At 48.5% G+C, this 14,532-nt stretch overlaps 1 protein-coding gene across 8 annotated transcripts in view; it reads left to right on the top strand.

Moving 5' to 3' along the window:
• Positions 1-14,532, top strand: part of PCNX2 (pecanex 2) — a 357,339-nt gene that overhangs the window by 134,359 nt on the left and 208,448 nt on the right. The window lies entirely within an intron of this gene.

Consider the following 14,532-nt stretch of genomic DNA (forward strand, 5'->3'; position numbering starts at 1 on the left):
GCATACATCTTCACACCCTGGGTCTTAAGGACCCATGACGTATGCATACGTCATGGCGTTTTCCGGTCTCTGCCGCTCGCCGGGCAGAGATCGGAACTGGATGCCTGCTGAAATCCTCAGCAGGCATCCAGGGCAAACGCCGAGGGGGGCCATGTAGGCCCCCCATGTCGGCGATCGCCGCAAATCGCAAGGGAAATCGCCCTTGCGATCTGCGGCGATACCGAGCTGATCGGGTCTCTGGGACCCGACCGCCCGGTAATTTCGCATGATCCCGGCTGTCGCAGACAGCCAGGACCATGCTGGAGTATCGGAGCGAGGTGGCAAGCCGGCCACCTCCTCCGATCCCCTGCGATCTGTCGGTTAGTTAACCGACCAATCGCAGGAGGGGGGGCGGTTACTTCCTCCCGTCCTGCCCCGCCCCTGAAAGTCCGGAGAGGACGGGAGGAAGACCGGAGGACGCGGCGGGGGACGGGGGAGTGCTGGGGACCGGCCCCGGTACTTACCTCGTCCCTGAAGACCCGGATCCAGACGATGAAGACGGCGGCGGCGGCAACAGGTGAGTAGATCTTCAGCCGCGGTCGGGCCCTTTACAGCAATGCACGTCGCCGTAAAGCGACATGCATTGCTGTAATAGGACCCTGTAAACTACAACTCCCAGCATGCCCAGACAGCCCTTGGCGTCTGGGCATGCTGGGAGTTGCAGTTTTGCAACATCTGGAGGTACACAGTTTGGAGACCACTGTGCCCTTCCAGATGTTGCAAAACTACACATACTCAGCATGCCCTTACTGTCCAGGCATGCTGGGAGTTGTAGTTCTGTAACATCTGGCCCTTCAGATGTTGCAGAACTACAACTCCCAGCATGCCTGGACAGTTTTGGCATACTGGGAGTTGTAGTTTTGCAACATCTGGAAGGGCACAGATTGGGAACCACTGTATTAGTGGTCTGCAAACTGTAGTCCTCCAGATGTTGCAAAACTACAACTCCAAGCATGCTGGGAGTTGTAGTTCGGCAACATCTGGCTCTAAAGATGTTGCCGAACTACTACTCCCAGCATGCCTGAGAATGTTTGGGAGTTGTGGTTTTGCAACAGCTGGAGGCACACTGGTTGGGAAACATTGTTTCCTAACTCAGTGTTTCTCAACCCGTGTGCCTCCAGCTGTTGCAAAACCACAACTCCCAAACATTCTCAGGCATGCTGGGAGTTGTAGTTTTGCAACAGCTGGAGGTCCCCCCCCTGTGAATGTACAGGGTACATTCACATGGGCAGGGGGCTTACAGTGAGTATCGGGCTGCAAGTTTGCGATGCAGCAAATTTTGCGCGGCAGCTCAAACTCGCTGTAATCCCCCCGCCCGTGTGACTGTACCCTAAAAACACTACACTACACTAACACAAAATAAAATAAAAAGTAAAAAACACTACATATACACATACCCCTACACAGCCCCCCTCCCTCCCCAATAAAAATGAAAAACGTCTGGTACGCCACTCTTTCCAAAATGGAGCCTCCAGCTGTTGCAAAACAACAACTCCCAGTATTGCCAGACAGCCGTTGACTGTCCAGGCATGCTGGGAGTTTTACAACAGCTGGAGGCACCCTGTATTCTACTGGCGTAGAATACCCCTATGTCCATCCCTATGCAAATCCCTAATTCAGGCCTCAAATGCACATGGCGCTCTCACTTTGGAGCCCTGTCGTATTTCAGGGCAACAGTTTAGGGCCACATATGGGGTATCGCCGTACTCGGGAGAAATTGCCTTACAAATCTTGGGGGTCTTTTTCTCCTTTCACCCCTTATGAAAAGGTGAAGTTGGGGTCTACACCAGCATGTTAGTGTAAAAAAAAATAAACTTTTTACACTAACATGCTGGTGTTGCCCTATACTTTTCATTTTGACAAGAGGTAAAGGGGAGAAAAGCCCCACAAAATTTGTAACACAATTTCTCCCGACTACGGAGATACCCCATATGTGGGCACAAAGTGCTCTGGGGGCGCACAACAAGGCCCAGAAGGGAGAGTGCACCATGTACATTTGAGGTGATTTGCACAGGGGTGGCTGATTGTTACAGCGGTTTTGACAAACGCAAAAAAAACAAAACCCCACATGTGACCCCATTTCGGAAACTAGACCCCTCACGGAATGTAATGAGGGGTGCAGTGAGAATTTACACCCCACTGGTGTCTGACAGATCTTTGGAACAGTGGGCTGTGCAAATTAAAAATGTTGTACAGCCCACTGTTCCAAAGATTTGACAGACACCAGTGGGGGGTAAATGCTCATTTTATGCCTTGTTACGTTCCTCAAGGGGTCTAGTTTCCAAAATGGTATGCCATGTGGGGGTTATTTTGCTGTCCTGGCACCATATGGGCTTCCTAAATGCGACATGCCCCCCGAGCAAAATTTGCTCTCAAAAAGCCAAATATGACTCCTTCTCTTCTGAGCATTGTAGTTCGCCCGTAGTGCACTTCAGGTCAACTTATGGGGTACCTCCATACTCAGAAGAGATGTGGTTACAAATTTTGGGGGGTATTTTCTGCTATTAACCCTTGTAAAAATGAAATTTGGGGGGAAACACACATTTTAGTGATTTTTTTTATTTTTTTTTTACGTATGCAAAAGTCGTGAAACCCCTGTGGGGTATTAAGGCTCACTTTATTTCTTGTTACGTTCCACAAGGGGTCTAGTTTCCAAAATGGTATGCCATGTGGTTTTTTTTTGCTGTCCTGGCACCATAGGGGCTGTCACGATGCCGGCTGGCAGGAGGTGGATCCTCTGTGCCAGAGAGGGATTGGCGTGGACCGTGCTAGTGGACCGGTTCTAAGTCACTACTGGTATTCACCAGAGCCCGCCGCAAGGCGGGATGGTCTTGCTGCGGCGGTAGTGACCAGGTCGTATCCACTAGCAACGGCTCAACCTCTCTGACTGCTGAAGATAGGCGCGGTACAAGGGAGTAGACAGAAGCAAGGTCGGACGTAGCAGAAGGTCGGGGCAGGCAGCAAGGATCGTAGTCAGGGGCAACGGCAGGAGGTCTGGAACACAGGCTAGGAACACACAAGGGAACGCTTTCACTAGGCACAAGGGCAACAAGATCCGGCGAGGGAGTGCAGGGGAAGTGAGGTATACATAGGGAGTGCACAGGTGAAGACACTAATTGGAACCACTGCGCCAATCAGTGGCGCAGTGGCCCTTTAAATCGTAGAGACCCGGCGCGCGCGCGCCCTAGGGAGCGAGGCCGCGCGCGCCGGGACAGGACCGAGGGAGAGCGAGTCAGGTACGGAAGCCGGGGTGCGCATCGCGAGCGGGCGCCACCCGCATCGCGAATCGCATCCCGGCTGGAGGCGGTATCGCAGCGCACCCGGTCAGTGGGTCTGACCGGGGCGCTGTCGTAGCGAGGATGTTGCGAGCGCTCCGGGGAGGAGCGGGGACCCGGAGCGCTCGGCGTAACAGTACCCCCCCCCTTGGGTCTCCCCCTCTTCTTAGAGCCTGAGAACCTGAGGACCAGACTTTTATCTAGGATATTGTCCTCAGGTTCCCAGGATCTCTCTTCAGGGCCACAGCCCTCCCAGTCCACTAAAAAAAAAAGTTTTTCCTCTGACCTTTTTGGAGGCTAGTATCTCCTTTACGGGGAAGATGTCTGAAGAACCGGAGACAGGAGTAGGAGAAATAAGTTTGGGAGAGAAACGGTTGATGACGAGTGGTTTAAGAAGAGAGACATGAAAGGCATTAGGAATACGAAGAGAAGGAGGAAGAAGAAGTTTGTAAGAGACAGGATTAATTTGGCACAAGATCTTGAAAGGACCAAGATAGCGTGGTCCCAATTTGTAGCTGGGAACACGGAAGCGGACATATTTAGCGGAGAGCCATACCTTGTCTCCGGGAGAAAAAATGGGGGGAGCTCTTCTTTTCTTATCAGCAAACTTCTTCATGCGTGATGAAGCCTGTAAGAGAGAATTTTGGGTCTCTTTCCATATGGTGGAAAGATCACGAGTTATTTCATCCACAGCGGGCAAACCAGAGGGCAAGGGAGTAGGGAGGGGGGGAAGAGGGTGACGGCCGTACACCACGAAAAATGGGGATTTGGAAGAAGATTCAGAGACTCTGAAGTTGTACGAGAATTCGGCCCATGGAAGAAGATCTGCCCAGTCATCCTGGCGGGAGGAAACAAAATGCCGTAAATAATCACCCAGGACCTGGTTAATTCTTTCTACTTGCCCATTGGATTGAGGATGATAAGCAGAAGAAAAGTTTAATTTAATCTTGAGTTGTTTACAGAGAGCCCTCCAGAATTTTGACACGAATTGGACGCCTCTATCCGAGACGATCTGCGTGGGCAACCCGTGAAGACGAAAAATGTGTACAAAAAATTGTTTTGCCAACTGAGGCGCTGAAGGAAGACCAGGAAGAGGAATAAAATGTGCCATCTTGGAAAATCGATCAACGACCACCCAAACAACAGTGTTGCCACGGGATGGGGGTAAGTCTGTAATAAAGTCCATACCAATCAGAGACCAAGGCTGTTCGGGGACAGGCAGAGGATGAAGAAGACCAGCAGGCTTCTGGCGAGGAGTCTTATCCCGGGAACAGACAGTACAGGCCCGCACAAAATCAACAACATCCGTTTCCAGAGTCGGCCACCAATAGAAACGAGAGATGAGTTGTAAGGATTTCTTGATGCCCGCATGGCCTGCGAGATGGGAGGAGTGACCCCATTTGAGGATTCCGAGGCGTTGGCGTGGAGAAACGAAGGTCTTCCCTGGAGGAGTTTGCCTGATGGAGGCTGGAGAAGTGGAGATCAGGCAGTCAGGAGGAATGATGTGTTGCGGAGAGAGCTCTACTTCCGAGGCATCCGAGGAACGAGAGAGAGCATCGGCCCTAATGTTCTTATCGGCAGGGCGAAAGTGAATTTCAAAATTAAACCGGGCAAAGAACAGAGACCACCTGGCCTGGCGAGGGTTCAGCCGTTGGGCAGACTGAAGATAGGAGAGATTCTTGTGATCGGTGTAAATAATAACTGGAAATTTTGATCCCTCCAGCAGATGCCTCCATTCCTCAAGTGCTAATTTAATGGCCAGTAGCTCTCGATCCCCGATGGAGTAGTTCCTCTCCGCCGGAGAGAAGGTCCTAGAAAAAAAACCACAAGTAACAGCATGCCCAGAAGAATTTTTTTGTAGAAGAACTGCTCCAGCTCCTACTGAGGAGGCATCAACCTCCAATAGGAAGGGTTTAGATGGGTCAGGTCTGGAGAGCACGGGAGCAGAAGAAAAGGCAGACTTGAGCTGTTTAAAGGCGTCTTCCGCTTGAGGAGGCCATGACTTAGGATTGGCGTTCTTCTTGGTTAAAGCCACGATAGGAGCCACAATGGTGGAAAAATGTGGAATAAATTGTCTGTAATAATTGGCGAACCCCAAAAAACGTTGGATAGCACGGAGTCCGGAGGGGCGTGGCCAATCTAAGACGGCAGAGAGTTTGTCTGGGTCCATTTGTAGTCCCTGGCAAGAGACCAAGTATCCTAGGAAAGGAAGAGATTGACATTCAAACAGACATTTCTCCATTTTGGCATAAAGTTGGTTGTCTCGAAGTCTCTGAAGAACCATGCGGACATGCTGGCGGTGTTCTTCTAGGTTGGCAGAAAAAATCTGAATACCGTCCAGATACACAACAACACAGGAATATAAGAGATCACGAAAAATTTCATTAACAAAGTCTTGGAAGACGGCAGGGGCGTTGCACAGGCCAAAGGGCATGACCAGATACTCAAAGTGTCCATCTCTAGTGTTAAATGCCGTTTTCCATTCGTCCCCCTCCCTGATGCGGATGAGATTATAAGCACCTCTTAAGTCCAGTTTGGTAAAGATGTGGGCACCTTGGAGGCGATCAAAGAGTTCAGAGATAAGAGGTAGAGGGTAGCGGTTCTTTACCGTGATTTTATTAAGTCCGCGGTAGTCAATGCAAGGACGTAGGGAGCCATCTTTTTTGGACACAAAGAAAAATCCAGCTCCGGCAGGAGAGGAGGATTTGCGGATAAACCCCTTTTTTAAATTTTCCTGGATGTACTCAGACATAGCAAGAGTCTCTGGGGCGGACAGAGGATAAATTCTGCCCCGGGGTGGAGTAGTGCCCGGGAGGAGGTCAATAGGACAGTCATAAGGCCTGTGAGGAGGTAGAGTCTCAGCTTGTTTTTTGCAAAACACATCAGCAAAGTCCATATAGGCCTTAGGGAGACCGGTTACAGGGGGAACCACAGGGTCACGGCAGGGAGTACTGGGAACCGGTTTAAGGCAGTCCTTGAAACAAGAGGTACCCCAGCTCTTGATCTCCCCCGTGGACCAATCCAGGGTTGGGGAATGGCGTTGGAGCCACGGTAGTCCAAGGAGAATTTCGGAAGTGCAATTGGGGAGGACCAAGAACTCAATTTTTTCTTGATGAGGTCCGATGCACATTAGAAGGGGCTCCGTGCGGTAACGTATGGTACAGTCCAATCTTTCATTGTTAACACAATTGATGTAGAGGGGCCTGGCGAGACTGGTTACCGGGATGTTGAACCTGTTGATGAGAGAGGCCAAAATAAAGTTTCCTGCAGATCCGGAATCCAAGAAGGCCATAGTAGAGAAGGAGAAGGTAGATGCAGATATCCGCACAGGCACAGTAAGACGTGGAGAAGCAGAGTAGACATCAAGGACTGTCTCACTTTTGTGCGGAGTCTGCGTGCGTCTTTCCAGGCGGGGAGGACGGATAGGACAATCCTTCAGGAAGTGTTCGGTACCGGCACAGTACAGGCAGAGATTCTCCATGCGGCGTCGTGTCCTCTCTTGAGGTGTCAGGCGAGACCGGTCAACTTGCATAGCCTCCACGGCGGGAGGCACAGGAACGGATTGCAGAGGAGAGAGGAGCCGGGGAGAAAAAACGCCTTGTGCGAACAAAGTCCATATCCTGGCGGAGCTCCTGACGCCTTTCGGAAAAACGCATGTCAATGCGAGTGGCAAGATGAATGAGTTCATGTAGATTAGCAGGAATTTCTCGTGCGGCCAGAACATCTTTAATGTTGCTGGATAGGCCTTTTTTAAAGGTCGCGCAGAGGGCCTCATTATTCCAGGATAGTTCAGAAGCAAGAGTACGGAATTGTATGGCGTACTCGCCAACGGAAGAATTACCCTGGACCAGGTTCAGCAGGGCAGTCTCAGCAGAGGAGGCTCGGGCAGGTTCCTCAAAGACACTACGAATTTCCGAGAAGAAGGAGTGTACAGAGGCAGTGACGGGGTCATTGCGGTCCCAGAGCGGTGTGGCCCATGACAGAGCTTTTCCAGACAGAAGGCTGACTACGAAAGCCACCTTAGACCTTTCAGTAGGAAACTGGTCCGACATCATCTCCAAGTGCAGAGAACATTGTGAAAGAAAGCCACGGCAAAACTTAGAGTCCCCATCAAATTTATCCGGCAAGGATAGTCGTAGGCCTGAAGCGGCCACTCGCTGCGGAGGAGGTGCAGGAGCTGGCGGAGGAGATGATGATTGCTGAAGCTGTGGTAGTAGCTGCTGTAGCATCACGGTCAGTTGAGACAGCTGGTGGCCTTGTTGCGCTATCTGTTGTGACTGCTGGGCGACCACCGTGGTGAGGTCAGCGACAACTGGCAGAGGTACTTCAGCGGGATCCATGGCCGGATCTACTGTCACGATGCCGGCTGGCAGGAGGTGGATCCTCTGTGCCAGAGAGGGATTGGCGTGGACCGTGCTAGTGGACCGGTTCTAAGTCACTACTGGTATTCACCAGAGCCCGCCGCAAGGCGGGATGGTCTTGCTGCGGCGGTAGTGACCAGGTCGTATCCACTAGCAACGGCTCAACCTCTCTGACTGCTGAAGATAGGCGCGGTACAAGGGAGTAGACAGAAGCAAGGTCGGACGTAGCAGAAGGTCGGGGCAGGCAGCAAGTATCGTAGTCAGGGGCAACGGCAGGAGGTCTGGAACACAGGCTAGGAACACACAAGGGAACGCTTTCACTAGGCACAAGGGCAACAAGATCCGGCGAGGGAGTGCAGGGGAAGTGAGGTATACATAGGGAGTGCACAGGTGAAGACACTAATTGGAACCACTGCGCCAATCAGTGGCGCAGTGGCCCTTTAAATCGCAGAGACCCGGCGCGCGCGCGCCCTTGGGAGCGGGGCCGCACGCGCCGGGACAGGACCGAGGGAGAGCGAGTCAGGTACGGAAGCCGGGGTGCGCATCGCGAGCGGGCGCCACCCGCATCGCGAATCGCATCCCGGCTGGAGGCGGTATCGCAGCGCACCCGGTCAGTGGGTCTGACCGGGGCGCTGCCGTAGCGAGGATGTTGCGAGCGCTCCGGGGAGGAGCGGGGACCCGGAGCGCACGGCGTAACAGGGGCTTCCTAAATGCGACATGCCCCCGAGCAAAATTTGCTCTCAAAAAGCCAAATATAACTCCTTCTCTTCTGAGCATTGTAGTTCACTCATAGTACACCTCAGGTCAACTTATGGGATACCTCCATACTCAGAAGAGATGGGGTTACAATGTTTGGGGGGTATTTTCTGCTATTAACCCTTGCAAAAATGTGAAATTTGGGGGGAAACACACATTTTTGTGAAATTTTATTTTTATTTTTTTACATATGCAAAAGTCGTGAAACCCCTGTGGGGTATTAAGGCTCACTTTATTCCTTGTTACGTACCTCAAGGGGTCTAGTTTCCAAAATGGTATGCCATGTGGGGGATTTTTGCTATTCTGGCACCATAGGGGCTTCCTAAATGCAACATGCCTCCCAAAAACCATTTCAAAAAAACGTACTCTCCAAAATCCCCTTGTCGCTCCTTCGCTTCTGAGCCCTCTACTGCGCCCGACGAACACTTTACATAGACATATGAGGTATGTGCTTACTCGAGAGAAATTGGGCTACAAATATAAGTATACATTTTCTCCTTTTTCCCCTTGTAAAAATTCAAAAATTGGGTCTACAAGAACATGCGAGTGTAAAAAATGGAGATTGTGAATTTTCTCCTTCACTTTGCTGTTATTCCTGTGAAACACCTAAAGGGTTAAAACGCGGACTGAATGTCATTTTGAATACTCTGGGGGGTGCAGTTTTTATAATGGGGTAATTTGTGGGGTATTTCTAATATGAAGACCCTTCAAATCCACTTCAAACCTGAACTGGTCCATGAAAAATTGTGAGTTTGGAAATTTTGTGAAAAATTGGAAAATTGCTGCTGAACTTTGAAGCCCTCTGGTGACTTCCAAAAGTAAAAACACGTAAATTTTATGATGCAAACATAAAATAGACATATTGTATATGTGAATAAAAAAAAAAAATTATTTGGAATATCCATTTTCCTTACAAGCAGAGAGCTTCAAAGTAAAAAAAATGCAAAATTTTAAAATTTTTCATAAAATGTTGGGATTTTTCACCAAGAAAGGATGCAAGTTACCACAAAATTTTACCAGTATGTTAAAGTAGAATATGTCACGAAAAAACAATCTCGGAATCAGAATGATAACTAAAAGCATTCCAGAGTTATTAATGTTTAAAGTGACAGTGGTCAGAATTGCAAAAAATGGCCGGGTCCTGAGGTGTAAAATGGCTGGGTCCTTAAGGGGTTAAGGACCCATGGCATATCTGTATGCCCGTGGGAACTTCGGGGCGGGGACCGGACCGGAATGACTGCTGACCAACCGGCCAATAGCAGATTGGGGGCGGGGGGGGGGGGGGGGGGGGGAGGTAGGTTGAAGTTCTGTTCCCCCGTTCTGCCCACCCACAGTAGTGTGGGCAGAAAGGGGGAACTGTCCTGTGACCGGCGCCGGAGGTCCACTTACTATCAGTGGCGGCGGTGGCGGCGATCGGCAGCAGAAATCGTGTGGCTGGCTCCCTGGTGCAGACTACGGAAGTCGGTGAGTTGCCTAGCAACATCTGGAGGGCTACAGTTTGAGACCACTACAGAGTGGTCTCTAAACTGTAACCCTCCAGATGTTGCAAAACTACAACTCTCAGCGTGCCCAGACAGTTTGTTTGCTATTTGGGCATACTGGGATTTGTAGTTTTGCAACAGCTGGAGGGCTACAGTTTGGAGATCACTGTGCAGTGATCTCTAAACTGTGGCCCTCTAGATCTTGCAAAACTAGAACTGCCAGCATGTCCACACAGCAGATTGCTGTCTGTGCATGCTGGGATTTGTAGTTTTGCAACATCTGGAGAGCCACAGTTTGGAGATCACTGTGCGGTGGTTTCTAAACCGTGGCCCTCTAAATCTTGCAAAGCTACAACTCCCAGCATGCACGAACAGCATGGCTTTCTCGCCATGTTGGGAGTTGTAGTTGCATACTTCCAGTTGTTGCATAACAACATCTCCCAGCATGCCCTTCGGCGATCAGTACATGCTGGGAGTTGTAGTTTTGCAACAGCTGGAGGCACACTGGTTGGAAAATACTGAGTTAGGTAACAGAACTTAACTGAAGGTTTTCCAACCAGTGTGCCTCCAGCTGTTGCAAAACTACAACTCCCAGCATGCACGGTCTGTCAGTGCATGTTGGGAGTTGTAGTTTTGCAACAGCTGGAGGTTTGTCCCCCATGTGAATGTACAGGGTACATTCACACGGGCGGGTTTACAGTGAGTTTCCTGCTTCAAGTTTGAGCTGCGGTAAATTTTCCGCCGCAGCGCAAACTCCTAGCGGGAAACTCACCGTAATCCGTGTGTATGTACCTTAAAAACACTACACTACAATAAAGGGTAAAACACTACATATAATACAACAAAGGGGACCTATGAGTGGAGGGTAAATCCAATTTTATTAACATTTGACCGCTGAGCGGTCACTAAGACCCTATATTTCCCACCCAATTGATATAGCATGCAGTGTCATGCCAATCAATGGATTATGGATCAATATGTGTGAGGTTATTTTAATCTTGGCTCAATAAACGTTAAGTTTTATATTGGGTGGGAAATATAGGGTCTTAGTGACCGCTTAGCGGTCAAATGTTAATAAAACACTACATATACGCCCCCTTACACTGCCCCCCCCCCCCCCCCCAATAAAAATGAAAAACATATCCTATGGCAGTGTTTACAGAACGGAGCCTCCAGCTGTTGCAAAACAACAACTCCCAGCATTTTCGGACAGCGCATGCTGGAAGTTTAGCAACAGCTGGAGGAACCCTGTTTGGGAATCACTGGCGTAGAATACCCCTATGTCCACCCCTATGCAATCCCTAATTTAGTCCCCAAATGGACATGGTGCTCTCTCACTTTGGAGCCCTGTCGTATTTCAAGGAAACAGTTTGGCCACATATGCGGTATTTCCGTACTCGGGAGAAATTGCGTTACACATTTGGGGGGGCTTTTTCTCCTTTTACCCCTTATGAAAAGGAAAAGTTGGGGTCTACATCAGCTTGTTAGTGTAAAAAAATAAAAGTGTAGCAGGACAGGTGACGGCAATCAGGCACTTCAACCTAATACAACCACAGCAGCAAAAGGAATCCTGGTTGATAAGGTGGGGGTGCGAGCTTAGAAAAGACAATGCAGCAATAAGCAAATTAGAAATGTAGGAAATAAGCTGCACTCACCCACTCTGAGATAGATGCCAGAAAATGTCTTTATTTCCAGTGTCCAAACATCAAAGGCAGTGTGTAGCTGTAGATGCGGGGAGCGAAAGCCGCAGCTCTCAGGTGCGGGGAGCGTACCACTTGACAACTAGTTTCGCCTCGGAAGTGACGCTTCTTCTGGTCGTAGGTACATCATACTGCCTAGAGGGAAGTGCTTATATACAAGTGCATAGTAATTAACATACATAGATAAATTACATAGTGAAAAAATAAAAACAAATCCCTGTTGCTGCTATGTGGTCCAAACAGGTATATCACAAGCAGCGGTAGGTAAACATTGGTAAAAATGCAAGATGAAACTTATAAAAAGGAAGACAGATCGTTTCTTTCATTTATTTCATTTCAGCACAGGAGTGGCTGATTTTACAGCGGTTCTGACATAAACGCAAAAAAATAAATACCCACATGTGACCCCATTTTGGAAACTACACCCCTCACGGAAACGTAACAAGGGGTATAGTGAGCCTTAACACCCCACAGGTGTTTGACGAATTATCGTTAAAGTCGGATGGGAAAATGAAAAAACATTTTTTTTAACTAAAATGCTGGTGTTACCCTCAATTTTTTATTTTCACAAGGGAAAATAGGGGGAAAAAGCCTCCCAAAATTTGTAACCCCATATGTGTATGTAAAGTGCTCTGCGGACGAACTACAATGCTCAGAAGAGAAGGAGCGCCATTGGGCTTTTGGCAAGAAAATTTGTCCGGAATTGAAGTCCACGTGTGTTACAAAGCCCCCATAGTGCCAGAACAATGGACCCCCCACATGTGACCCCATTTTGGAAACTACACCCCTCACAGAATGTAATAAGGGGTGCAGTGAGCATTTATGCCACACAGGTGTCTGACAGATTTTTGGAACAGCGGTCCGTGAAAATGAAAAATATAATTTTTCATTTGCACAGCCCACTGTTCCAAAGATCTGTCAAATGCCAGTGGGGTGTAAATGCTCTCTGCACCCCTTGTTATATTCTGTGAGGGGTGTAGTTTCACAAATGTGGTGACATGTGGGGGGGGGGGGGGGTACACTGTTCTGGCACCACGGGGGTGCGCCAGTTTCTCCTATTAAACCTTGTAAAAATTTTAAATTTGGGGAAAAAACTGCATTTTAGTGAAAAATATACACATCCAACTTTAGCGAAAAGTTGTCAAACATCTGTGGGGTGTTAAGGCTGATTCCTTGGTTGCACAAATGCGCTGAACTGTTTAGTCTGTTTAGTTATTGCTGTGTTCAGGACAGCACAGTTTACAGCACAGTTCAGCACATTTGTGCAACCAAGGAATCATTGCTGCGCTATCTGCCCTATATACTTCACAGACTGCGCTTCTTCCATGTAGCCTGGCTAACACACGCTACAAGACATATTAGCAGGGAAGTAAAGCACTAAGGCCCAGTGCTCGCCCCACAGTGTATACCAAACTTTTTATCAGCACAGAATAAACACTTCTTTTTATCAGATTTTCTCTATTCCTTTCTTCTATCCCTCCTTCCTTTCACTCACACACACCACTACCTCATGTATATACTCTGATATCATTCTCAGTCACATATCCATGCATTATTTATGTAATTACATACCACAAACATTTTGCTAATTTTTACATAACATCATCCTTCATTGCAAACGTCACATAGACAACCATTTTATTACATATAGTCAATTTTTTTTTGCATATAACCACCAATTTACCTACACATTTCTAGAGAACCGATCAAACTCTATTTCATATTTACTGCTAAATATATAACTTAGCTTCTTCTTTACAGCCAGTTATTTGTAGTAAAGTCACTTTGTGCTAGTTAGCATGATTGTGGGAGGGAGTGCGCTATTCAAATTTCAGTAAATTTCAATACCAGAAGGCAAAAATAAATTAGAAGGTGGCACTCGCCACAACTTTACGGACATGTTTTTTTATTCCATTAAGACCAACTTGGTTTAGGGAGCAGATACGTTAACAGAGATGCGAATGACAATTGTTTTGTGTTTCCTGTGCGCGTCCTCTGGGTGATCCAACAGTCTCCCATGATCAGGAATTGACAAATGTGTCAAATTCCCCCTTCATTTCTGTCAATGCAAAATCAGTCAATAAAGGCTTGCAATAACTTCTAAGTTGGTAAGCTTGACGGGAAGGCAATTAAAAATGGTCTGCTACCAGGATAAGACAATACCTAAATCACTGTCTATAGGGTCTCCCACTACACGGAAGCGTGCCTGTGTCCAAGCCTCAAAAAGTTTATTTCTAGTTCGGCTTAATTAGGGGACACAGAGACCGTGGGTATATGCTGCTGCCACTAGGAGACTTACACTAGGCAACAAAAAGAAAGCCGGCACCTCCTAGCAGGGTATACCCCGCCTACAAACTCTGAGCTATCAGTTTTAGCTTAGTGTCCGTAGGAGACTGACACATGTCTGGAGTTCTCCAGACCTGGTCTTTAACTTTTTTTCATTTTTTAGTTCAGGGAAGTATTTTTAGCTTTTTATCTCTGGGGCTGTACATTGGGTCAAGATCCCCATACCTTCCCTTCGCTGTCTCAGCCTGGCATGATGCAGGTATCTAACAGCTGGCTGAAGACTTCAGTAGGTAAGTTTGTTCTGGGACATTTCCCCCCACCTTCCTATCACATTACAGTGGGTGCACTGGGGGGGTCACTGACCTTCTATCAGTGCGGTGCGCGCGCTGCAGGAGTCATGTCTGGGTACCTCCTACATTTTCACCAATGAGAGTCTGATTACATTGGGTTCCAACTCCCTCCCCTCCCTCTCTTCTCCTGGACCGAGTGACTGCTCTTCCAGCTGCAGCCTGCTTCTTTTCTCCATCTGAGGGACACAGAAACTGGGTGAGACTGCTCCTTTTTTCATGCTGACTTCTTTTACTTGCAGTTATGTCCGAACCCAGAACCCACAGACCCCCACCCCAGACCGGTC

The sequence above is a fragment of the Hyla sarda genome, chromosome 3 (genome assembly GCF_029499605.1).
Source record: "Hyla sarda isolate aHylSar1 chromosome 3, aHylSar1.hap1, whole genome shotgun sequence".
NCBI classification, from domain to species: domain Eukaryota; kingdom Metazoa; phylum Chordata; class Amphibia; order Anura; family Hylidae; genus Hyla; species Hyla sarda.